This window comes from Peromyscus californicus, unplaced genomic scaffold (assembly GCF_007827085.1).
Source record: "Peromyscus californicus insignis strain IS unplaced genomic scaffold, ASM782708v3 Scaffold_10__1_contigs__length_136768540, whole genome shotgun sequence".
Classification (NCBI taxonomy): domain Eukaryota; kingdom Metazoa; phylum Chordata; class Mammalia; order Rodentia; family Cricetidae; genus Peromyscus; species Peromyscus californicus.
In genome coordinates this window covers 50843861-50869952 of record NW_026294391.1, presented here as the reverse complement: position 1 = coordinate 50869952, position 26092 = coordinate 50843861, and the positions used below count along the sequence as shown (strand labels likewise).

The following is a 26092-nucleotide window of genomic DNA, read 5'->3' as shown; positions in this document are numbered from 1 at the left end:
GGGAGACAAAAGTGGCATAGACTTGCACAGGTTCCCCAAGGTTTCCCTGTCCTGCTGGGGAAGGTCTACAAGATCCAAACTAGCTTCTGGGAAAAGACAGGGTTTTCCCGGAAAGCATGATGCCCGGCCCTCCCCTCACTTTCCATGGCTTCTGACCTTGCAGAATGAGCCCTGAGAACTGAAAAACCCTGTGCTGGCCCAGACACTGGAGGAGGCACTCAAGCTGGATTTTGAAAGCCTGGTTGGTGGCGGGAAGACCAGGGCCTATGCTGCCACTATAGCCTTGGCCTCTAGCACAGCTGCATGGGCTGCTGCAGCTGCTGTCTGTAGGTCTGTCAATCGAATGGTCACCAACCATCTGGTGACTCCACAGCAGGCCCCAGGAGTCAATGCCAGCCTTGGCAAGGGGACACCCCAAAGATAATATTTGTCTCTGCAGATCTCCCAGGGTTAGTGGCAGTGACATGGCTGCCCCTGGAACACCAGGAACAACTATGTAATCCCAGACTTCCTCTAGCCCAGGGGGTTGCTACCAAGGGGCCAAGTAGGGCCTGTGATTTCTCTCAGACTCTAAGAGTCAAAGAGGTGGATGCCATCTAGCCTCAACAGCCTTCCTGGACCAGAACGATATCTTTGATTTCACTCAGCCAGCAATTATCAGTGGGATGGCCTTTCCATGCTCCATGAGATCTGCCAGGACCCAAGAAGCCATGCCAGAGAGCCCCCGGGGCTGCTTCTAGAATGCCTCAGACATCCCCTGCCAGGCAAGGGGCATGACCATCAAATCTGGGGAGGCTCTGGCTCAAACTGGATGGGTGGAGCCTAAAATGTTATGGCCATAGCTGCTGCCAAGGCCAAAACAGCCACAAGCATCCTAGAGCCTGAGGGCAGCCACCATTGCCCAGCACAGTGCTGAGCCCTGGCTCTGCATGGGAGACAAGAGGACCAAGCAGGTGAGACCTCTCTGTCATTTGTAGTTTCTCACCCCTAGCTTTTCTTTCTCTCTTCCTCTCCTGTCCATTCCCCTCCCTCCCCTCTCCTTTCCTGTCTTCTCATGTCCCCTCTCACTCTTCCCCTCCTCATCCCTCTCCCTTATGTGTCCATTTTCCTCCACTACACATTTTTCAGCATGTTTTGGTGACTCCATGTAGTTCCTAGTCTCTGGTCTGGTTGGAGAATGCACCATCCACTGCTCGTACTTCTCTTGCTGCCAAGAGCCTGCATGGGTAAGGGATGCAAGGAGCATTCTTGAATAGAGCATCTGGAAGCCCTGTATGTGTCTGTCACTTCTGATATAGTCCAAGCACCTGGATGAAGGATATGAGAGCAGTGAGGAGGAAAGAGATTCTGCTATGGTCCCCTCCACCTGAATGGTACCTCAGCCCCCATTGACACCGTGGGCTCAGATAGCACCTAGGTCCCCAGTGGCCCCAAGTTTGCAGATACATCGAGGCAAGTGTCGTGCCAGCCCCTGAGCAGCATGACCCTTCTGCAAAAGAGAGGAAGAAGCCCATCTTCCCTGTCCTTTTCCTCTCCTCCCCTATGGGCTAGCACTCTGTGCTTACCCATGTCTTGATTTATTTCCTCTGGTGTGACTCCAGGCAAATAAGCTGGTGAAATTCCTGATGATTAAGGACTACAAGAAGGCACTCATCAGGTAGGCAGGTAGACAGTCTGTGCCTCTGTGAACATCCCTTTGCTTATGTACCCACTGTTCGTGCTGGAGTGGTTTCTCTGGTCTCTCAGCGCAGTGCTTGGAATGGCTGCCTTCAGCTGGAATGACCAAAGGGCTGAGTCTCTGAGGTCCCTGCTCAGACCAGGTGCATTTGCCAAGCGTCCCCCCACCATCCCTGCAAATATGCTGAAGGATGTCATCAGAAAATATGATTAACACTTGCCTAAGGTCGTTGCAAGATGCACCTACACTCTGGAAAAGGGGGTAATGACGGGAGAAAGTTGAAGCTATAAGAACCCTCAGGCAAGCTGTGGGCCGTCAAGTCTGACTTCCCCTCGTGATTGCTCTAGAAGCCTCCTCTAGCAGTGCAGTGGGACACTTGTCCTCCCCAGTGTCTCTGTCTCCTAAGGTAGATGCTACTCACTGTCTCTGCTTGCCCCAGTTTCTCTTGCAGTCTCCCACACGTGTGGACTCCTAACTGAGAGCCGAGGAAATGTCCTGACCAGGGCTTGACTGTGTGCATTAATACCCAGCACAGGGTCTGAGTTCACTGGCTTCTCCGCAAGTAGAACTTTGGGATCCACTGAAGGAAATAGACAAGGAAGAACACCCATTCTTGTCTACACGAGGGATTCTTCTGCTGCCTTTGGGGGAAGTAAGAAAGGCAAAGGAAATGCTGCGGCCCTTCCCCTGCCCGTATGCTCTCAGGACTCAAGGGCCCGGGAAGACTCTCCCTCTCAAGGAAGAGCACACATGGACTGCAGGTGGAAAGGTAGCAGGCTGGGCAGGCCTGTCTGCTTTGGGGGTTTTGCATTCATGCACCCATAGAGGTGCACACCTACACACATAGCTTGAGTGAAAAGCAGCTTGCTCCTTGGTCTGGGATTGACAGGCTAGTCCTCCACGGAGATGCTTGCATGTAGATCTTGAGGCAGACAGGACCAGAAACCCCGCATCTGTATTTGCACACCTTAATAGCCTTCTGCAAAGCTTCTGCTCCCAGCCCTGTTCCCTGCTTTACCCCTACACTATGCAGAACCCAGGGAAGAGAGGATCAGCTCGCCCCTATTAGGGATGAGGTAATTCAGTCTCAGGCTGTGGAGCTTGAACCATCTCGGATGGGGAAGAGGACCCTTCATGTGGCGGGGAAGAATTGTCCTTCTGTCGAAAGAGGCTAATGGAGAGCTGGTTACAGTGTGGGGGAAGCAGCCTCCAGACAATGTCACTGTTCCTCCTTGTTAGAACCAAGGACACTCCCTGGCTGAGTTTCCTCTTGGTGGTTCTGGGTATCATTTTCATGAATGGGCACCTGAGGTGGCAAAAGTGAGCGCTCACCCTGCTGACGGGACTCTGCTCCTTCTGTGCTGCCATCCATGTGTGTCAAACCCTTGCTCCCCAACTTCCTTTGCTGCTGTCCTTGGGGAGGCACTCCACAAGGTGGGGCAGGTCCTGTGCCTCGGTGCTCTCAGAAAAAAAGAGCTTCCAGGATTAGACTAGTCTGAGATGGAACTCTGGTGCCCTGAGCTAGGAAGACAGCAGATGGGTCTCACCACAACAGATGTGTAGCTGTCTGGAACTCCCAGAGCCTTCCCAGCCCACCGTCCCCAGATGAGATCCCAGACAGTGAGAGTTGGGGGCAGTGTCCATCCTTTCTCCCAGGTGTCTGGGACTAGTGTTCCTGTGGCATCTGCTATGAGGGTGTGGCCTTTTGTTGGGGTGTGCTACTGCAGGGAGTGCTCCTGCACATACCTCTCACTGCGGCTACCACCAGTCATGGGTGTCTTCACTTGCCCTCAGAATGAAGTACCCATTTCTTTGTGATCTGAAAAAAAAAAACTCACCACTGACGACTTTTGTAAAGCAGAAGTAAGAGTTGCATGCTTTTGTTTCACTCATGTGGGAACCTTGGTGGTAGTCAGGTGGGGAAGACCATTCCCTAGGCCGAAGTGCAAAGTATAGGACCTCTGGCCTCTGGTGTGGACATGCATGGTGATCAAATATGCTGGTGTCTCAGTTAGGGTTTCTATTGCCGTGAAGAGATCCCAGGACCACGGCAACTCTTATAAAGGAAAACATTTAATTGGGGCTGGCTCATAGTTCAGAGGTTTAGTCCATTATCATCATGGCGGGAAGCGTGGTGGCATGCAGGCAGACATGGTGCTGGAGAGGCAGCTGAGAGTTCTACATCTGGATCCACAGGCAGCAGGAAGAAAGTGTGAGCCACTGGGTCTCACTTGAGCTTCTGAAACCTCAAAGCCCACCCCCACATTGACACCCTTCCTCCAACAAGGCCACATATACTCCAACAAAGCCATGTCTCCTAATAGTGCCACTCCCTGTGAGCCAATGGGGGTCATTTTCATTCAAACCACTATAGCTGGGATGTGGGAGGAGGAAATTCAGGGCATTCTGGGGCGGGTGGAGAAGGGAACACTGGTTGACTGCGAACGCAGGGGCAGAGTGTTATAGGACCGCCATCTCACCAAGCACTTGCCGTGCAGATTCACACACAAAATTCCCCTATCTTACATCTGAGGAGACTTGCACTCTGAGATCTGGAGGCTCTGAGCATGTTCCATAGTGGAAAAAGCCAGGGCACACCCTTTCATTGGTCCTTAGAGAATGTGCAAGCACAGACACAGGCAAGTATATGCACGTGCCATGATGCACAAGGTCCCACAGTCACAAGGGCTTGTATACGCACAGAGAAGTAGAGGGATTTAAGAGTGCCGGTTTCTTCCTTTCTAGTCATTGTATGGCTTAGCCAGGGACCCTTGCACCTGGGTGTGCTCAGAGCAAAGGGCTTAAAGAATGACTCCTCTGTTTACAACACATCAACAGAAGTCTGGAACCACTGTGATAAGAAGCAAAACTGTGGCTTTGCTGTGAGCAAATATCCTACACAGATTCTGAGTTGGACCACTGGCATAAGGCTGTGAAGCTCTTACTCTTGGATGCTGAGGTGTTGGGAGAGGCAGTATAGAGCCCCTTCTGCAAGCTGGGGCACATCACTGGGGTAGGAGAGGGTGCCCTGGAACTCATTGGGTCAGCAACAGGTCTGCTTGGCTAGAAGAAAAGGATATTTTCTTCTTACTCCAATGTACCTGGAATACCAGCAGATCTCCAACAGCACCTGATCAGAGTATGAGTTCCTCTGCAGTCTTTGAGCCTGCCATGAGGCCTGCCATGAGTCTCAGGCGGTCCTGAGACTCACTGCACAGGTACAGGAGATCTGTGCCTTGCTTGGTCCTTGGCTGAAGCCTTATGCAATGACTCTATCACAAAGGAAGCTCTCAGAGGTCCATGAGGAATTTAGCTAGAAATTCATTGATGTCATTCTACATGTTCTGGGAGCAGGGGGATTCCCAGCCCTGGCATAGAACAGTAGGAGCTTGATTCCAGTTAGAGTCCTTTTTTGCCATTGTGCCTAACATAGGATGGTGTGGTAGCCACCAGGTGCTCCCTGAATGTGGGATGCCCTGTCTTTAAACTTCTGTTCCCCACATCAGTACCAGAACCAGGATCCCTGGGAGTAGAAGGCTTATTTCTTAGAGGCAGTGGATGATGCTTTCCAGAAGATGGATGTGGATATGACCAAGGAACATGCCAGGGCCCAAATGAGGACCCGGATGATTATTGGGGATGGAGCTTTGATTGGACCATAGATCTGGGACAACATCCAAGCAGAGCTGCTGACCTGGGATGAAGATGGAGATTTTGGTGATGCTTGGGCCAGGATCTCTTTTGTATTCTGGGCCAGGTATCATCAGTGCATCCTAAATAGCAAGCGTGCCAATGGGAGAGCCATATGGAGAGCTGGTGTCAGCAGCAGCACCAAAGATGGGGCCGAACCAGCATCTTAGATAGCCTCAGCACCTGCTCCAGCATCTGGACTAGAGAAACCACCAGAGGTGGCACCAGTTTCTCCTGTATCCAGTAAGATCATCCAAGGGACATGATGCTTTAAGGAAGGGCTGAGGAGCAGCTGAGAGATGTTTGGGGGAGGCCTGGTGAAGGGTAGCCCTGATGGCGGGGAAGCATACTTGTTTCATTGTTTGTCTCTCCCTTGTTGCTGTGGTTCAGTCTATGTTCTTCTCTTTGTTTCCTGTGTTCCTGGCAGCTTTGAGGATCTGAAGCCATCTTCCATACCTAGCTACTCTATGTCACTCAGAGTCCCTCTCACATAGCACTCTGGTCTTTCTCCCTACAGGCCAGAGGTCATGTGTGAGGAACGCTGTGTTGCCCTTTCTGTTTTATCTTGTGTGTTTGTGGTTTTGGTTTCAGTGTTACATTAAAGTTGCAAAATTAATGTGGATGTCTGCCTTTACCTGTGCGTGAGTCGCAGGAGACCTGTGGATGGCTGAGCTCCTCATTAGGAAACTTGTGCAGACTACCCAGAGTCAGTGGATTCAATTGTGAGGAAGGACCTTGGGTATGTGCAGGGTGGTGTGTGGTATGAAGTCTCAAGCTGAGTGGGAAGAACTTGAGTTCAGAGAGGAATCTAGATGAAAGCACACTAGGGTTGCTCTGAAGCACTGGTTAGATGCCAAGAACAAAAAGAAAAAATGGCATGGAGGGCCAGAATGCACAAGCACTCACCCACAAAGCCTAATTGCCCCCCAAATCCTGCTGTCTTTGTGGATACAAGGGTCTGTAAGCTTTCATCTTACATCACTCTGATAATAACTCAAGACTTCCTAGATGGGACAGGGTCTTAAGACAAATGATGCCAGCCTCACAACCATGGTACTCCCCTGAAGTCATTAAGAGGGCTGGGGACTGCTGACAAAGAAAAAATATGACAAGAAAAACATTTCTGAACACCTACCCAGCCCAGTTTTTATGTGGCTAGGGACTCTGATGCTCTTCCCTGGAAGCTGGTGTCTCCCGGTGAGGCCAAGGCCAGGCCAAGGAGGGGTATAGGCAAGCAAATTTTCCAGGTACAAGGCAGTGAGGGAAGAGACAGGTTGATCTCCTGGAAGGGGTTCAGTAGCAAGCAGGGACAGTGTCCAGATATTCCTGGACTGTCCCAAGAATGTCCACAGCCAAGCTGGGCAGAGTCTCACTTGGCCAGGAGGGAGGCAGTAGTTGCAAAGCCCCTGCCTCCACATTGCTTCTCTTACCCAAGAAGAAGCTCCCATGGAAGCTACACTGAGATCAGGACTTAGAGTGTCTGTAGAAACTGTAAGGCCTAGTGGAAAGTGAAACTCAGGTCTGTTGGCAAAAATATAGTTAAGAATTCCAAGACAGTGACAGGAGAGCAGTATACCAGACTGGAGCCCTTTAGAGTGGGGGGCGGGGCTTTCATAGGTACCACACCTGGGACCCAACTGTGTTTTTTGCAACAGACTTTGAGGTTGGGAGGAAATCCACCTTGGTGGCCTGTGCTGTTTTTCTGGTGTTAGGCTTGACATTTGGCCACATGGACATAGTGGGATTTTGACAGTCACTGATTTGCAATGTTTAACTGGTATATAGACAATGCAGAGACACGAACACATAGAAATGGAAACTTCATTTTCAGTGTTCCCACCTCTGTTTGGGACGGAAAACATCCCACGGGATCCCAGGCCAGGTATGTTTTGTTGTACCCAGGATGGCTAGGATCTCGTGACACATTCCTGAAAGTTTTGGCACATATCTTCTCTGTCATCGGGGTAAGAACACTAACCATAAACCATGAGTCTGAGTGTGAGCACCACGTGCAGAGCATGCTTGAGATAGGATAGCACATAGGAGAAAGAAACAGCTCCAAAAAGTTGATAAATCCCTTCATGGGTGCTGCTACCCAGCCTCCTCCAAGAACACCTTTCCAAGAAGGCCTGACCAGGGATCCACACCTGCTACTACTCTACAGGAAGTCTTGCTGAGAGCAAACAGGACCAGGAGAAGGGGAGCAGCCAAGGCAGGCTGAAAAGATGGAGTGACATAGTGTGGTAAGTGTTCAGACAGTATGTGGTAGCTAGTTATATTTCAACATGAGATAAGCTAGTGTTATTTAGGAAGAGGGAACCTCAATTGAGAAAACTCCACCAACCGAATGGCCTCTGGGAAAGTCTTATGGGAAAATACCTGTGGTTATTTCCTTGATTAATGGTTAAAGTGGCAGGGCCCAGTTGATTGTGGATGGTGCCACCCCTGGACAGGTGGTCCTGAGTGCTATGAGAAAGCAAGGTGGGCAAGCCATGATGAGCAGGGCAGTAAACAGCCTTCCTCCATGCATTCTGCTTCAGCTCCTGCCTCCAGCTTCCTTCCATGAGTTCACTGGAAGAAGGACCGCAAACTAAGACGAAGTACACCATTCCCTCCTCAAGTTGCTTATGCTCATGGCGTTTATGGCAGAAATAGAAACCCTGACTAAGACAGTGGGTCCCAGAGGAAGGCCAGACAGGCCACCTGGAGGTCTCAGATCCTCACCCTCATCAGCAGCAGGAGACAGAGGGCTCCCACACACCCACTGCTCTTACCCACACAGCCACCACAATGGCACCAGGTTCTGACGGGCAGGTGTTTTCTCAGCCCTCTGGATGTGACAGGTCTGAGGCAGCAGTAAGTACCTATGATGTTTGACTGCTCCCACACAGCTTCTTCCTCCACCCTGGCTGATCGCCTGACCCCTCCTCCACTTTTAAGAGTAGGACAAAGTGTGGATTCACAGGTTTCTAGTGCTCACTGGTATGGAGAACTTTTATTTGGCCATTCATATGCAATTTATTGTCTGGCCTATGGTTTCATTTATCTGCACTGCAGAGGGGGTGGTGATCTATTTTACCCATCCTGTAGATGAGGAACCAGAGGCCCCAAGATGGAGGCCACTCAGTCTGAGGTAGCCAGGAGGTAGCAGTATCGGGACTGAAAGCTAGAGCCCTCTGAGGACACGATGCCTGCCGCGGACCTGGCAGCATGTCTTTGATACCATGGAGGAACCCAGGGGGTCCAGCAGGCAAGACCTGCCACCCACACACCACACTCTGTCTTCACTCCGAACCGCGCCCCCATCTACCTAAGCACACGTCTAATTCCATTCCTTTCTCACCAATGCTCTCTGGTCCTGCCTGACACCGTGACCGAAAGGAGGAAAGCAAGGCAGAGGAGAGCATGGCCTGCCAGAGATCACTGACCCAGCTCTGGCAATGCCTCAGTGAACTTGACCCCAGCCTCCTCTCCAGGCCCCATGTACATCTTTTCTCGGGTTGCCATGGAGACAGGTTCAAATGGCTTTGCCCATTTACTGTTGGATTGCCAGTGTTTGTGTTGCAGAGATTTCCTCTTGGACCACGGGTTGTATTTTCCTTTTGCTACTGATGAAGAGCACAGGAGACTTTCCATCTGAGGTGCAGCCTGGGTCTCTTTGTGAAGACCCTCTGAAAGCAGATAGGGAAGCCAAGGGGAAGGGGCACAAGATGCCTCATCCCCTGTCCTGTGTGTCACATTACAGCTTGCCATGCCTGTTAACAGTACATTTTACGCAGGTCTTGGCTAGACCTATTCCTTGCTTCCTCTGCCAAAATGGTTCAAAACAGCAAGTTTCGGGGGACCCCTGACAGCCTTGATTCTAATTAAATTCCCCACTACTTTTCATGGCAGCCTCACGCACTAGAATCCTGTGTTCCAGGCAGCATCAGTGTGATACACCACAAAGATACATCCTAGGTAGGGGGGCTAGCTCTCTCTCCCTCTCTCTCTCCCTCTGTCTCCACCTCTCTCCCTCTCTCTCAGTCTCCCCCTCTCTCAGTCTCCCCCTCTCTAGCTCTGTCTCCCTCTGTGTGTGTCCCTCCCTCCCTCCTTCCCATTATCCCTCTTCCTGTCTCTCCTCTCTCCCATCTCCCCTCCGTCCCTCCCTCCCTTCCTCCCTCCCTCCCGTTCTCCTGCCCTCCACTCCTCCTATCTGTTGTTAGTCCCAGAGATCGATATATTTCTAGAAATTACTAATTCTCTTAACGGGAACACTTTGCTAAAATCTCTATTCCCAGAGGGCTTTATTTCAAGGACCAGCTCTGCTTTTCTCCCACAGCCCAGTGAATGCATCACACACTCAGCTTCAGTTCCCATGGCAACTGAGGCTCATGATCTAGGGACTAAATATGAGACAAAAGGAAGCAGAGAAGTGCTTGTGTTCTCTTCTCCTCTGCAGTACACAAGCCTCTATTACGGGGAAAATGGGACCTTTCGCAATTCCACCCTGCCCTCCCATCGCTGCTTGGTGGGGGCAGACAAGAAGGTACAGAGCTCTGAAGTGAACGTCTACATCCGCATGCTGCAGCAGGATGCTCTGCAGACCTGGTCCCTGACTCCCCCTCACCAACAGGGCTTTGTACCCCCAAACTATGACCGTCACACCTAGCTGTCTTGTCTGTCACTCTCAAGCTGCTCCCCCCTTTCCACACCCTCTTGCCTCTGTCATATTGTTTGGATTTCCAGTCAATTTTAGGACAAAAACCCACATCCCAGCCTGGCTTCAGCATTTTGCCCCTACAGGTGCACTTCAATCCTCACCAGTGGAGCCATGAGGGACATGAGAGGTGTCTCTCTTCTCCTTTGTGACCTGAGAGAACTTATGTCCTGATGAGGGGATCAGCCTGGAAGGCTCTCACTTCCTTCCAACTCCTAGTCTACTGGGCTTTAAAGAGACAGACTCCAGGGGGGCTACTGCCCAGTTTCCTGCTTGTAGAAAACACATCAACTGCTTCAGCCTGCCCTTCAGCTCTCCCCCACCCCTCCCGCTCCCCCCCCCCCCAACCGCCCGGCTCTCCTGAGGAGACAACTTGGACCTTTGTCTTCTTGCACCATTTCAGAGCCAGGTCAGCATGAGAGGCCTGACAGCATGAATTTGTCACAAAGCATTGCACAAAAGCAGGGGCAAGCCCCCAGGTTCTCTTCCCTTCACTCTCATTTTTCAGGTGCCTGTCTGGACGTCCATCTGCCCAGCCACTCTGCCCTTTCCTGGTGTTCAACTGCCCACCAGGCACTTCCCCTGGCCTGGACCGTCTTGGATGATTAGGTCAAGAAACTCACCCCCACCTGAGATGAGCCACCTAAATTCATGGCTGTGCCCTTCATGCGAGGGAACCACACCAAGGCTTACCACCTTCCTGGCCTCCAGGGGCCTTGGGAGGCATTCAATCAGTATTTACAAGGAGTGTTTGCATCCATCCTCTGCACTCCTGAGGTCCCATGTGCCAGTGAGTCCTCCATGTTTCACAGCCACCGAGGGACTCCAGATGCCTGTTTCCTTTGGAGAAGATCCCAGAGAGGAATGGCCATTCTGGAAGGCAATGCTTACCTTGTCTCTGCTGCTCCTCAACACCCCTCCACCCCCCAAAATATACACAGCACTCCCAGGAGTTCAAGCTCTGTGTGCGTAACAGACCTCAGCAAACAGTGGGAAGGGACCAGGGTGACTGAAGTGTGCACCAAAACGGCCAGGAAGCGATTGCTTTGTGTGTATGTTCCCAGAGGCCAAGAACAAGCAGCCATCCTCTGCGCACTACGAGAGCGTTAGTCCTCTGTGAGACTCCATCTGAAGTCTTTCCAGGACCACAGCTTCCCTGCTGCTTCCTGAGAAGTTCCCCTTCCTCCCTCTGCTGAGGAGAAAGACAACCCCAAATAGCTGACTGTACTGTAGCACCCCCCCCCCCTTTCTTTTCTCTCTCAACAAGCCATCCACCCTCACCTTCCTCCAGGTCTAAGAATCTGGACACAGAGGGACAGAAACACGTGCATCCAGGATGTAGAATTATCCTCAGTGAACGCAGGCCTTCATCCATCCTGCCACTCCACATTACCATTCATCATTCTAGATCTCGGAGGTTCGAACCTCAGTCCTCATCCCTATGCATCTCTGGCTCATCTAAACCTTCCTTCTCAGCGTGACCAGATACAGAAATGCGGGTTGTCAGTATTTCTTTTTGAGTAGGGTTATACCTTTAACAGGGCGGCTCTCCTAGTGTCTCTGATCTCTTTAATGCTTCCAAATGTTAACGTCTGGGAGCAGTCTCTGTACTCTCACACCTTTCCATTTTCCTTCACTGGTGTTTGGTTTGCTCCATCCGCATGCAACTCTGTGTCACTCTCGGTTTTATGTAAGACCCTTCTCCATCATCTGTTCTTTCTCAAGTGTGCTGCTCTTTGTTGACAAGCCTTCCTGCTAAGTTAGTCAGGTGGCACTGCTTCCCCGCCCCATTTTCCTCTCCCGTGCCTTGCACCCCTTTCGGTGCCCCAGACATCCTTTTTCTTCATGATTGTGATAGCTTTGAGAAGGAGCGCTCCCAACAGCCTTCCTCTAACTGTGTGGTCCTCTCATTAGCAAGGACTCTGCAGAGCACAGCTCCCTCCTGGGTTCCCCCGTCTTCTTGTGCTGCTCTCTTCCACATTTCACATGCTCATGTGCTCTAAAAAGTGGCTTTGTATTCCCACCTCCCCTCCTCACGTTTTCTCCTCTAAGGAATTGATTTTCCCACTGTGAATGTAAACATGTACCTCTATCACTTCCTACATCAACCACTGTGTTTACTTACAAACATGGACACAGGATTGCTCAACTGCACCACCATCTTAGGCAAGGGCATATGCATACTTTCTTATGTTCAGTAAACCACTGAGGTATCATGTTTTACTGATTTATTGATTTTTATTTTTGTACGTGTGACTGTTTGCCCCCGTGTAGGTATGTGCAATTCATGAGTGCCTGTAGCATCAGAGGCCAGAAGAGGCGGTCAGATCCCTGGAACTGGAGTTACAGATAGTTGTGAGCTGTCTTGTGGTGCTGGGAATAAAACTTGGTGCTTTGCAAGAGAACAAGATGCCCTTAACCTCTGAGCCATGTCTCCAGCCCTATTCACCCATGTTCTGTACATTTTTCACATTCACAGTTTGTTTATATTGTACCTCCTGGGATCAAGTTGAGGGCTCCCCCCAGAGCTGGTGTTTTCTTTTGGTTTGTTCTTTGTTTGTTAGTTTGGGTTGTTGTTTTGTTTTGTTTTTTGTTTTCTGGAGACAGGGTTTCTCTGTGTAGCTTTGTGCCTTTCCTGGAACTCACTTGGTAACCCAGGCTGGCCTCGAACTCACAGAGATCCGCCTGGCCCTGCCTCTCAAGTGCTGGGATTAAAGGCATGCGCCACCACCGCCCTGTTTTCTCTTTTTACACAGCCTTTCCTGATTGATTCTTTGGGAATTTCACATCATCCACCCCAATTCCACTCATTTCTCAGTCTCACGATATCCACTTTATCCCTTCACCATTTTATCATCCCCTACTCAAAAGTAAATTAAAAAAGAAAATTAACACCAAACCAAACAAACAATGTCACGAGAGTGAGCCCACCCCTGACACTGCCTGGAGTGCCAGAATCCAGCGGCTGGACAGCCCAGAGACCTAGGATAGAACCATACATGAGTGGAAGAAAAAATGTCAATGTAATGCTGCCTAAGGATATCCTGCTACACTCATAGATTGGTGTCTAGTCAATAGTCATCAGAGAGGCTTCATCCAGCACCTGGTGGAAGCAGACCCAGAGACCCACAGCCGAACATTAGGCTGAGCTCAGGGAATCCTGCTGAAGAGAGCGGGGAAGGATTGTAGGAGACACAGGGGTCAGAGACATCATGAGAAAACCCACAGAATCAACTCACCTGGCTCCCAGGAACTCACAGAGTCTGAACCAACAACCAGGGAGCCTGCATGGGAGTGACCCAGGCTCTCTGTACATATGTGACAGTTGTGTACCTTCGTGTTCTTGTGGACTAACAGTGGGGCAGGAGCTGTCTCTGACTCTTACAGGCTTGGGGGACCCTACTCCTCATACTGGGCTGCCTTGAACAGCCTTAACACAAGGCAAGGTGTTGTCTTACTACAAGTGGATATCCGTGGGAGGCCAGCCATTTTGTTAACATCCATGGTCAGGAGATTAAATAAGTAAACAAAAGCACTTTGCTCCTCTGTATTCTCTGCCTCTCCAACACCTCTTCACTTGTCTTGGTGGCAGTGGGAGCCTCAGTGTGTCACGCAGTATACCCTGTTGTCCTATCAGCTTTATTTGCAAATGTTCATTGCAATGGTCTGGTTCAAGACTTCTGGTTTCTGGTACACATTCATCACTAGACCCTCTCTGAAGTGCTTCTTGGTTTTCAGGAGGGCACCCCGAGTCATGGACATGCTGTGCTTAATGTTCCACAGGACCAATCCCTTCACGTGCTCTGGCAGGTCAGAGATGGGGTGGATGTTAGGGTGGGCCAACCCAAAGCCCTGGATGTGGGCCTGGGTGGTAGTTGAACTGGTCAGACCTGGCCCCTGGGGCTGCCCCATTCAGGTGTGCAGCAGAGCCAGCTCTCATGCCCATGCTGTGAGGGCCAGCTTTCCCACACCCATGGTGAGCGAGCGGTAGGGCCATCTCTCCCAAGTGCTGGGGCCAGCTCTTTGCTGCGGTGTCCAGAGAGGGCAGGGCCAGCTTAGGGCAGGGCTGGCTCAGCCTGACCCTTGGGTTCCATCATGCATGGTTCTTATACGGCCCCCTGTGGAAACACAGGCCACAGATATCAACACAGATCCCAGTTGCAGCAGGACCACGAATCCAGACAGGGCCCTCTGCAGCTCAGACCTAGACAACATCATGGCCCTGCTTGGCAGCACAGGCTACTCAGATCAGCATGGCTCCTGCAGTGGCACAGCCCTCAGACACCATCAAAGCCACAGTTTTGTGGCTCAGACTCTGACCTTCTATATGTCCTTTGGTGGTAACACAGGCCAGTGACTTCAACACAGACCCCTGCCTGTTTTAGACTTAGGACCCAGACATGGTCCTCAGCAGCAGAGGGGCCTAGATGCCACCATGTCCCCAGGTAGCAGCCCAGGCCACTCAGATCGCCCTCCAACACCAATAAGTCCCCAGGTGGTGGCCCAGACTCCTGGCATCTACATGACCTTTGATGGTAACAGGAGCCAGGACATCAACACAGCAACTGGCCACATTAAGGCCACGGACCCAGACATGGCCCTCAGTTGAAGCCCTAACCAGTTGTCACCAGGGCACTGGGTAGCAGGGCATCCCACTAAGATCTGTATGGCCCCATCTGCAGCATGGTCCTCAGAGACCAACATGACCTCAGGTGGTGCTTTGGACCCTGGGAATCTGTATGGATTTCTGTGGCAACTGAAGCCATCCACGGACATCAACTTAGGCCCTGGCTGCTTCAGGGCCCCGGATCCAGACATGGTCCTTGGCAGCAGCTCAGGCCCAGACTTCACCATGGTCCTGAGTAGCAGCTCAGGACACCCAGATCAGCATGGCCCCAGCAGTGGCATGGGCCTCGGGCACCAACATAGCCACAGTTAGGAGCCCACACTTGGGCATCGGTGCCACCTTTGGGGGTGAAATGGGCCATGGACTTTAACACAGACTCTGGCTGCAGCAGGAGAATGGACCCAGACATGGCCCTCTGCAGCAGCCTGTGCCCAGAGGTCACCATGGCCCCAGGTGGCAGTGCAGGCCACCCAGAGCAGCACGGCACAGCTGCAGCACGGCTCTTGGACATCAACATGGCCTCAGGAGGTGGGCCAGACTTATTCACCCATGTTTTAATGCTGTACACACCCTGCAAATAGCAATGCGTCTAATACTCTTCATGTTCCAATACAAAGTGTACCTTAGCCACTTTCAACCTCATACACTCTTTTTTCTCCTCATTTCATTCTTCCCACCTACTAGTCTCCTTATTCTTATCACAGTCTCCCTCTTGTTGACATGCATGTCGTATAGTATGCATGAGAAATGTGTTTGTTTTAATCACTGATTTTTGACTTGTTTCGTTCTCTTGTAGTTGTTGGAATCTATTTATTCATTAATTTTCTGCCTGATGGATATGTAGTAAATATTTTTTACCTGTTCTGAGTGCTGTCTCTTCACTCCAGCAATTTGCTCGCTTTTGCTGTGGAGAATGTTGTTAATGCCTCATGATCCCATCTGCCAAATATGAAGCCCATTTCCTGAGCTACTGAACCTTTTAAGAAGGTTCTTGGCTATACATACCCTTCTCCTGAGGAATTTCCCCTATGTTTCCCTCTGGCATGTTCAGAATTTCAGGTCTCATATGAAGGTCTTTGATCCAGTTGGAGCTGATTTTTCTTCAGGATGGAAGATAGGGATGCAGTTTTAGTCTTCTAAACGTGCATATCTAGTTTTCCAGGACTGTGTGTCAATGAGGATGGCTGCCTGCTCTCCAATGTATGCTTTTGGCACCTCTGTCAAAATAGCCACAGAAGCCGCATACATTCTCTGGCATGTGGACCCTAGCTTCTTAGTTTTCCATTTCTGTGTTTAAATAGGAGTTAGTGTCTGCAGAAGTCAGGGATCAGGAAAGGAGCCACGAGAGGAGGTCTTGAGGGAAGGGACAGTAAAATGCATGTGACATGAGAGTGGAGTTGGGAGGGGGGACTCTCGGGCTAAAATGGCTTAAACGGGGATGGTGCTATGGGCAATGGGGTTATGGGAAAAGGTCAACTAAAACTTAGGACATAGGCAACAGCCATGCAGAGAGTTAGTCAATTGAGAAGGAAACTAAAAAATGTAATTTTTTTTGCTATTATAATTACATCTTTCCTTCCTTTCCTTTCCTCCCTCCAAAGACTCACATATACCCCTCCCTGCTCTCTTTCAAATTAATGGCATTTTTCATTAACTGTTTTTCCACGCATCTGTGTATGTGTTTTTATATATGTGTGTGTATATATATTATATATTTATATATATGTATATATAATAGACACGTATATATGTATATATATTATATACATATATGTGTGTGTGTGTGTGTATATATATATATATATATATATATATATATATATATATATATATATGAATTTCTAAATACAACCTGCTCAGTCTTTATCATGTTACTTGTATGTATGTTTCCAGGACTGATCATTTGGTACAGGATTAACAATTGCTACTCTTCTCAGGGGAAGACTCTTTCTCCAGCTCTCAGTATTCCTTAGTTGGCTGTTGTGCTTTTCTAGGGCTGAGGCCTAGTTCAGCTTGCCCCTGTCCAATCAGGCATGTCTATTGGTGTCCTTGCTCAGCTCATGTTTGGGCAGTGACATTGCTGAGACATTATGGGTAACTTCTGGCATTACTAGGAGACAGCCTCACAGCTTGTTCCCTGAATCTCTAGTTCCTAGAATCATTCTGTCCCTTCTCCTGAAATATTCCCAGAGCCTTGGATGTAGTTGCTTTGTAGATGTATCCATTGGAACCAGGCTCCAAAACTCTGCAGTTTGATGGGTTGTTGTTTTCTGTAATAGTCTCTGTCTGCTGCAAAAAGAAATAAAATTCGTAAGTGAGGCCTACACTTACCTGTGAGTATAAAGATTTAGAATACAGTTAGGTATTATGCTACTTTAGTAAAGTGGTGGTTGTTGGTTCTACTCCAAGATCCACGACTTCACTAGCTCTCGGTGGTCGGCTAGGTTTTCAGTACCAGGCACGGTTTCCCTCTCATTGAGCAGGGCTTAAGTCCAATCAGAGAGCTAAAACTTTTGAATGGAGGTACCCTAAATGAATGGATAATGCTGCTCACAAAAGCCACAGATTTTGAAACAAAAATTTCACCACCAATTGTGGGCTATTTCCTTCTGAGTTGTTGGCTAGAGGCTCCTAAAACAATGGAGGGTACCGCCTTTGGTAGGTCACCCACCGGAACTAGACAGCAAGACCCTATTACTGATGAAACCCCAGACCTTGCATGCAGGACATACATACATCAAGCTAGACCTAAGCTGGAAGTTTCCTCTCTGCTGGCTGGTGTTCATAGTGCTGGAAGGTCCCGTGCAGGCTGTGGAGAAAAAAGACATAAGACATCAACGGCCTTACCCAGCTCTGGATCCCGAGTACTATAAAAGCACCCTAAAGGGCAAGATGCTCCCACTTGTGCAATACTGACAAGATTGCTTTGGAAGCAGCCAATTATTTTCTGACTGGATTTGAGGCCTGACCCATGGGAAGAATTACATACCTGGAATCTCAGGGTCTGCACTGCTGTGATAAAACACCACGACTGGAAGCGACCTGGGAGGAAACAGCTTACTTCTTTTCACAGCGTGCAGTCCATCATCTAGGGAAGTCAGGGCATACATATAAAACAGAGCACAAAATCCCTGGATGCCAAGGAACTATCTGTTTGATGCCATGTTACTCTAGGGGGGAACACACTAAAGGGGAGAAAGAAGCTCCAAGTGAAGGAAGGACATTTTTGACTTTGGTTTGGTACTATCAAAAGGGTTTCTGTTTGAAATCATTGTATACCTGTTGCTAGACATTTTTCTTAATTACAGCAGCAAAAGAAGTCAAATAGTAACGTATACCATGAATCTGTTAGGGAGTATCTTTAAGAATAACCTAAAATTGCCCTCAGAAAGTGTCTTCTAATATGCTTTCGATTGCTGTACCACTACTGCTCCCACTGGAAGGCCAAATATTACCTCTTTCTTCACCACTGCTGTTACAGCAGCAAAAGCAGCAGCATAATGTGGAAGAGAAGGCTGAACTCAGAGAGAAAGTCACACTCTGCTGTGCCAAAGTCATTTCAGCAATAATGCGGCACTTTTAACTACCCAAAATGAGGTCAGCAAACCCTATTTTCTGGACACGTGCTTCCCCATAGTGACCCGACTCTGCTCCCTCAAATGGGATAAGGACAGTTGCACAGCTCAACAAAGCTAAGCACTGACCTCGACCTTCTAACCTGCCACATGCTGCTCAATGGACTATTTTATAGTAGATCAAAGACATGTCCTTGCTCACCTCAAACATATGAACATACCCCACTCAAGAGCTATGACCCCATCTCCAAATTACTATGTCCATTTTGACAAGGAGAGCAACAGTAAGCAGCCACTGTAGAGCACATCTGCTTTCTGTAGGCACGATCTCCATTAGATATTTTGAGCCTTGCAGAGACTGATGCTCATACCTTTCCTGATTCCAACACGCTCTCAAGAGACAGTCAAGATGCACAGCTGATCCCTGGGAAAATGCAACAGGATCTTGTCCAAAGCCAGCCAGTCCCTCTTGAGTACATGCCAGGATAGTCACCATATGCAAACATTTCAGCAAACTTCTACACTGCTGCCAGTGAGTTTTCTTAAGTCACAGGGATTTGGCATAAAAGTATCCCATTGGCCCAAGAGATCTTTTAGGCAAGAGGATAGTAATGAAGAAAACAGGTGAACAACCACACAACTATTTTCACATCACTAAGAAAAGAGTAAGGCAACAAGGAATTGAGACTGGGGGAAAGAGCTGAATGAACAGAGGAAAAGACAGGAAGGAAGGGAAGGGGGAAGGATGGAAAGACAAGAGGCAATTCAATCATTGAAATTGCTTAAGATATTTTTTTCTGAATTCTGTTTCATTTGTCCTGCTTAGTTCCTTTAGGTAAAGTTCACACACACAAATTGGTATGTTTATAGACATCAATAACTACACAAGTTCTAGATATGTAGGTATACAAAGAAGGACTATTTAACTCCAGGGTAGACTCACCATTAAGGAAGACCAGAGAGTAGTGCAAGAGATAAGGGTCATGAGTCCAGCCTCATCTCTCTCTACCATGCTCTTTTCTTTTCTTTTCCAATTTTAAAAAATCTAAAATATAATTATATCATTTCCTCCTCCTCTCTCTAATCTTTCTCATGTCTGCCCCTAACTCTCTCTCAAATTCATGGCCTCTTTTTCTTTATTATTATTCTTTCATATACATAAATATATAAATACAATCTTCTGAGTCTATTTACTGTTACTTGTATGTATATGATTTTCAGGGTTGATCCCTTGTGGATAACAAATTTAGAGGCTCATTCCTGGGGGAAGACTAATTATCCCTTCTTCAGTCATCATTAGTTGCCTGTAGTTCTTTGTCTACGGGTCCTATGAGATTTCCCCCTTCAAAGTAAGCATGCCTATTGGTGTGGTCATTATTCAGGTCCATTGGCAGCCATATTTTTGAGGTATCATGGGTATCATTCTCTGTCATTTCTAGTAGACACAATCCCACAGCAAACTTATTGGTCCTCTGGCTCTTGAAATCTTTCCATCCCCTCTATGATGTTCCATGAACTTCAGAGTTGGGGGTTGTGTGGCAGATGTACCAATTTGGGTTGGGCATCCTACAATCAGTTGTTCTCTGCATTTTCACCAGTTGTAGTTTTCTGTAATTGTCTTGTCTTTTGCAAAGAGAAACTTCTTTAATGAGGGATGAGAGCTATATTTATCTGTGGGTATAAGGGCAAATATTTAGAATGCAGTTAGGTTAATTACTGTTATCAGGCATGGCATCAATAGGTTCTCCTTGAAGATCCATGACCTCATTAGCAACAGGTAGTTGGCTGGGTTTACAGTACTAGGCATGATTTCTCCACTGTTTAGGAGGGCTGTAAGTCCAATTAGACAAGAGCTGGTTGCCACCAGAATATGAGTGTCACCATTGTATGTTTATAGATACCTTAACAATACTGGTCATGTTTTTGTCACAGGCCTCACAGACTGGTAGGACTACTGATTGCTTCCTTCTTTCCTTCTTTCAGCAGCTTGCATCACTATGAAAGCTAGTCCTCAGGGAAGATGCTTTCAGGTCAGGTTCAGCTCAAATCCTCCAAGTCCTGTGTCTGAAGAGCAAGATGTCATCAACACTAGGGATTTATCTTCAACTTCTGGGAGCAAAGGCAATAGCAATAGCCTATATTGTTTTGGGAGTCTCTTGGACTCCTCTGACCAACAACAGGAAAGGAAGTTTCTCAGGCTTGGTACTTGGGGGGGGGCATTGTTAGACAGTCTATGGCTCTTCAAGGAAGCATTAGTAAGTACCCCAAGTGACATAACTTCACTCAAAACTATTTATAGCACATACCTACTACAGAAGGTCCTGTAGATAGAGTCCCTGATACACTGCCCTCTAGAATCTGGCCACAGCACTCTGGACCACCCATCATTTGAATTGACACCTCTAGATTCCACTTCCTCTGAGCAGAAAGTAAGTAGAGCAGTCAACACTCACTCCTCCAACAGCAGTCAGTATCAATCTCTGAGAGGGGGGTATGTCTTAGTCACTGTTCTATTGCTATGAAGAGATACCATGACCAGGGCTTATAAGAGAACTCTTATAAGAGAAAGCATTTAATTGGGAGCTTGCTTATTGTTTCAGAGGTTTAATCCATTATCACCATGGCAGGGAACATGACAGCAAGCAGAGAGGCACTGGAGCAGTACCTGAGAGCAATATCCTTATCTGTAGGCAGAAAGAGAGACACTGGGCCTGGCATGGGCCTTTGAAACCTAAATGCCCACCCTCGGTGACACACTTTCTTTAACAAGGCCACACTTCCTAATCCTTATAATCCTTTTGAATAGTGTCACTCCCTGGTGATTAAGCATTCAAATATATGACCTTATGGAGGCCATTCTTATTCAAACCACCACAGGATATTGAGCAAAGTCAGAGGGACATAGGTAAACAAGGAAAACAAAGCAGGCTCTATAAGATGGCTGCTTTTGGTTCCCAGAAGACTCTGTGAGGAAAAATGGCAGGTATCTAGACAGGACCAGTAGGGGAAAGAAGAGGAACCAAGGGCCCTATAAAGTACCCAATTCAGCCTCGGTTTAGTGGACTTCTAGCCTTAGGCTTCTGCCATCCTGACAGGATAAAGCTGCTGTTTTCCCCTTTTCTGTGGCTTTGTCTTCTGTCTTTCCTAGTCATTCAATTCTTTGTTCATGTCAGGGAGCAAATTCAGTAATCCCCTAGACAGCTGTCACATCTCCATTCCAACCAAGACGCCAAAACACACACTGGACAAAAGGCAGCATCTTCAACAATGGTGCGGGGAAAACCTGTAGAAGAGTGAAACTAGACTCGTTTAAATCACCCTGCTCAAAGAAAAAAAAAGAGCTCCAAGTAAACCAAAGAACTCAATGTGAAACCCAAAATATTGAAACTTAGAGAGGAAAATTCGGCGAGTATCCTTCATGAGATAGGTGTAAGAAATGACTTTCTGAAAAGGACTCACTTTGCCCAGAAATAAGGCCAAAAATTGACAAGTGGCACCTCATAAAACTAAAGAGGTTCTGTACAGCCATGAGAACAACCAATTGGGTGAAGAAGAAACTCACAGAGTAGGTGAGAATCTTGGCCAGCTAGACATCTGACAGAGGATTACTATCCCAAATATACAAAGAACTTAAAAATAAAGAGTCATGAAAACAAATGACCAATTAAAATAGATTATGGACCTGAACGGAATTCTCAAAAGAAATAAAAATGGCTGTAAAATGTTCATAATCTTAGCAATTAGAGGAATTCAATTACAACTCTAAGATTTCATCTTACACCAGTCAGAATGGCTAAGATCAGCAAAACAACCACCAACAAATACTGTTGAGTAATTTGAGAAAAGGGAACCCTCATTCACTGTTGGGGGGATTCAAAACTGGTAGAGCCACTCTGGAAAGAGTTTTAAGAATTCTCACTAATCTAGGAATAAGTCTAACATATTACACAACTATAGTACTCCTTGGCACATGTCCAAAAACGTCCTGTTCCACAACGCTTGCTCAGTAGTGTTCACTGCCACTCTATTCACAAAAGCTAGTGTGGTGGTATGAATAGGTATGGCCCCCATAGACTCATGTGTTTGAATGCTTGGCCCAAAGGGAGTGGTACTATGAGGAGGTGTGGCCTTGTTGGAATAGGTATGTCCTTGTTGGAGGAAGTGTGTTACTGTGGAGGTGGGCTTTGAGGTCTGCTATGCTATGCTCAAGCTACGCCCAGTGTAGGGCATAGCTGATTCTGCTGCACCCAATGTAGGACACAATTGATTCTGCTCCCTGTGGATCAAGATGTAGAACTCTCAGCTCCTTCTCCAGCACCATGTCTGCCTGCATACCACCATGAAGATAATGGACTAAATCTCTGAAACTGTAAGCCAGCCCCAATTAAATGTTTTCCTTTATAAGAGTTGCTGTGGAGCCGGGCGGTAGTAATGCACACCTTTAATCCCAGCACTCGGAAGGCAGAGTTAGGTGGATCTCTGTGAGTTTGAGGCCAGCCTAGTCTACAGAGTGAGTTCCAGGACAGGCACCAAAAATACACAGAGAAACCCTGTCTCAAAAAAACAAAAACAAAACAAACAAACAAACAAAAAAGAGAGTTGCTGTGGTCATGGTGTCTATTCACAGCAATAGCAACCCAAACTAAGATCGCTAGGAAATCTTAAATGTCTGTAACTGATGAATGAATAATGAAAATGTATGCAATGAAATCAAGAAATTTGCATGGAAATGGAACTATAAAATACTATATTGAGTAGAGTAACTCAGACCAGAAAGACACAGACTGTATGTTGTCTGTCATCTATGGTTCCTAGCCCCAAATCTTCAGATGTGAATATGTAACCTTGAGTAACATTGCAGTAACCAGGAATTTAAAAAAGCACCATGTGGTGGAGGACAATCACTAGAGAGGGAAATAGTAGGCTATGAGTGCTCTGAAGAGCAAAATGGGAAAAACAAGGAGTCGACTTTTAAATGGAGAAGGAGGAGGAAGAATAATACAGAACGAGGGGGAACAAATAATTTGAAAAATTAGTAATGAATCATATTATGTTGTATTTACCTAAAATTACATAAAATACATAGTAACATATATGTATACATATACATGATGGTTTCAGTTGATACAGAAAAGATCTTTGACAAAAACTAATACCTATTCATGATTAATAAAAATACCCTAGAGAGACTAGGGTGAAGGGAATGTATCTCAACATAATAGGCTATTCATTACAAAGCTAAATGGATAAAAGCTGGAGTTAAGTTCCACTGAAATCAGAACAAAACAAGGGTATCCATGTTCCCCACTCCAATTTGATATAGTTCTTAAAGTACTAGCTAGAGCATTAAGATAAGAGAAGGAATTGAGAAGTCAAAGTACCCCTATTTGCATATAATTTTTCTGTAACTGAAAGACCCCAAAGACTCCCCTAGATCTGATAAACACTTTCAGCAAGGTGGCAGGTCACAAAAATCAACATACATAAATCAATGTCCTTGCTATATATACCAAAGACAAATATACCTTCCCAATATCCTTAAACTTAAATAAATAAAATACCATGGAAGAAACCTAACCAACTGTGCTTGTTTAAGTAAGAAACGTCCCCCACAGGCTCTGATATTTGAATACTTGGTTCCAGTTGGTGACACTGTTTAGGGAGGTTGAAGAAGTATGGCCTTGCTGGAGGAACTGTGTCACTATGGGAAGGTTTTGAGAGCTTAAAGCCTTGCCCTACTTCCTAACTGTTCTCTCTGCTTCTTGCTTATAGCTAGGACGAGAGCTCTCAGCTTCCTGCTCCAGCTGCCTGATGCTGCCTGATGCTGCCTGATGCCTGATGCTGCTATGCCTTCCTGCCATGATGGACTCTTTATCCCTCTGGAACCATAAACCCAACATAAATTCTTTCTTCCATAAGTCACTTTTGGGAATAGTATTTTATCATAGCAACAGAAAAGTAACTAATACATCAAGGAAATGAAAGACCTATAAAATGAAAACTTTAAAACAATGAAGAACTTAAAGAAGACACCAGAAGCTGGAGAGACCTCCATGCAAGTGGATTAATAGGATGAATACTGTAAAACAAACTGGCCATCCTATCAAAAGCAATCTACAGACTCAATGTAATCTCCACCAAAATCCCAGAGGAATTGTTCATGGATACTGAAAATACAATCTTGAATCTCATATGAGTAGCACAAAGAATCCTGAGCAATACACATGCTGCTGCAAGTATTGCCATGCCTGATTTCAAAGATTACAGAGCCACAGCAATGAAAACAGTATTGTACCTGACGCATAAACGGGCAAATTTACCAGTGGAAATAGAACTAAAGACCCAGATATAAGTACATGCACCTACAGCCACCTGATTCTTTTTCAGTTTTTTATTAATTAAATTTTTCATTTATTTTACAACCCAACTACAGCTTCTCCTCCCCACTCCTCCCATTCCCTCCCCCACCTCCCCTCTGCCCCCCTTCCCAATCCACCCCTCCTCCACCTCTGTTCAGAAAATGGCAGGCTTCCCATGGGTGCCAACAAAGCATGGCATATCGAGTTGAGGTATGACTAAGCTCCCTGCTTCATATGAAGTCTCAGCAAGGTAACCCAGCATTAGGAAGAGGTTCCCAAAAGCCAGCCAAAGCATTAGGAACCGGCCCCGTACCCACTGCCAGGAGTCCCACAAGTAGACTAAGCCACACAACCGTCACGCATATGCAGAATGCCTAGTCTGGTCCCATGCAGGCTCCCTAGCCCTGCCACCTGATTTTTGACAAGTGTCATAAATATACACTGGAGAAAAGACAGCATCCTTACCAAAAAGTATTGTGAAAATTGGGTATCTAAATGTAGATTAAAATTGGATTCTTATCTCTCACCCTATGCAAAAATCAATTCCAAATGGATCAAAGATCTTACTGTGACACCTGAGACCCGAAACTCTGAAACTTCTAGGGAGCACACTTCAGGACAGGCTCAGATAACGACTTTCTCAGAAAATAGGGCCAACACTCAACAAGCAGGACTTCATCAACTTAAAAGGTTTCTATACTGCAAGAGAAACTGGTAATTAACTGGAATCAATATACAGAATCAGGGGGTAGAGCATGAGTCTTCACATCTATATGTTACAGAGAACTGGTGTCTAAGGTATATAAAGAACTCAAAAAATTAAACACCAAGAAAACAAACAACTCAATTTTAAAGTGGGCTATGGAAATGAACAGAACATTTTCAAAAGAACAAACACAAATGCTAAGAATAGTTTTTAAAGTATTTGATCCACTTAGTCATTAGGGCAATGCAACTTAAAACTACATTTAGATTTAATCTACCCAATCAGAAATGGTTAAGACTAAGAAAACAAGTGACAACAAAGGTCGGTGAGGATGTGAGAAGAGGTGAGCCCTCATTAACTATTGGTGGGAGTGCAAACCAATGTAAGTATAAAAGAGTTTAATTGGAGTTACCCTGCAGAAAGGATAATGTTTCTTCCAGAAGCCAGAGGTTGCCAAATAAAAACCTTAGTGCCAGGTATGAAATGCCTCCCCTCAAGCTGTTTCTCTGGGTTGTTCCAGATATCTCTGATAAGCATTGGATTCCCAGTCATTGGGTATCCTCCGCTGATGCAATAAGCCAATCAAGCCAAATTAATAAGACCAGGCTTAAAAACAGAGCAAAGCAACTCCGGGGTGACTCTCAGAAAGGCAGGAGAGAAAATCACATGGCAGGTCTATCAAGGAGGTTTTAAATGGGGGGGGGCCTGACCCTTAGTGGGCTTTCTGAGGGTGGGGTTTGGAGAGGGTCCCCCTCCCC

General features: G+C 47.1%; 1 long non-coding RNA gene, 1 other non-coding gene and 1 pseudogene across 3 annotated transcripts; 2 read left to right on the top strand and 1 right to left on the bottom strand.

The window, feature by feature from the left end:
* Positions 1–389: 389 nt before the first annotated feature.
* On the top strand, positions 390–10019 carry LOC128116699 (melanoma-associated antigen D4-like; annotated as a pseudogene).
* LOC128118247 (small nucleolar RNA SNORA11) lies at positions 4457–4581 on the top strand. The gene has a single exon (XR_008221070.1). It is a non-coding gene; the product is annotated as a small nucleolar RNA SNORA11 (small nucleolar RNA).
* Positions 10020–12280: 2261 nt separating the features above from the next.
* On the bottom strand, positions 12281–24700 carry LOC128107186 (uncharacterized). Of its 2 annotated transcripts, XR_008216996.1 has the most exons (4): positions 18641–24700; positions 17684–17782; positions 17431–17503; positions 12281–16983 (listed from the first exon to the last, which is right to left on the bottom strand). It is a non-coding gene; the product is annotated as an uncharacterized LOC128107186 (long non-coding RNA). The 2 variants fall into 2 exon arrangements; XR_008216995.1 differs by having other exon boundaries at positions 17684–24695.
* Positions 24701–26092: the final 1392 nt, after the last annotated feature.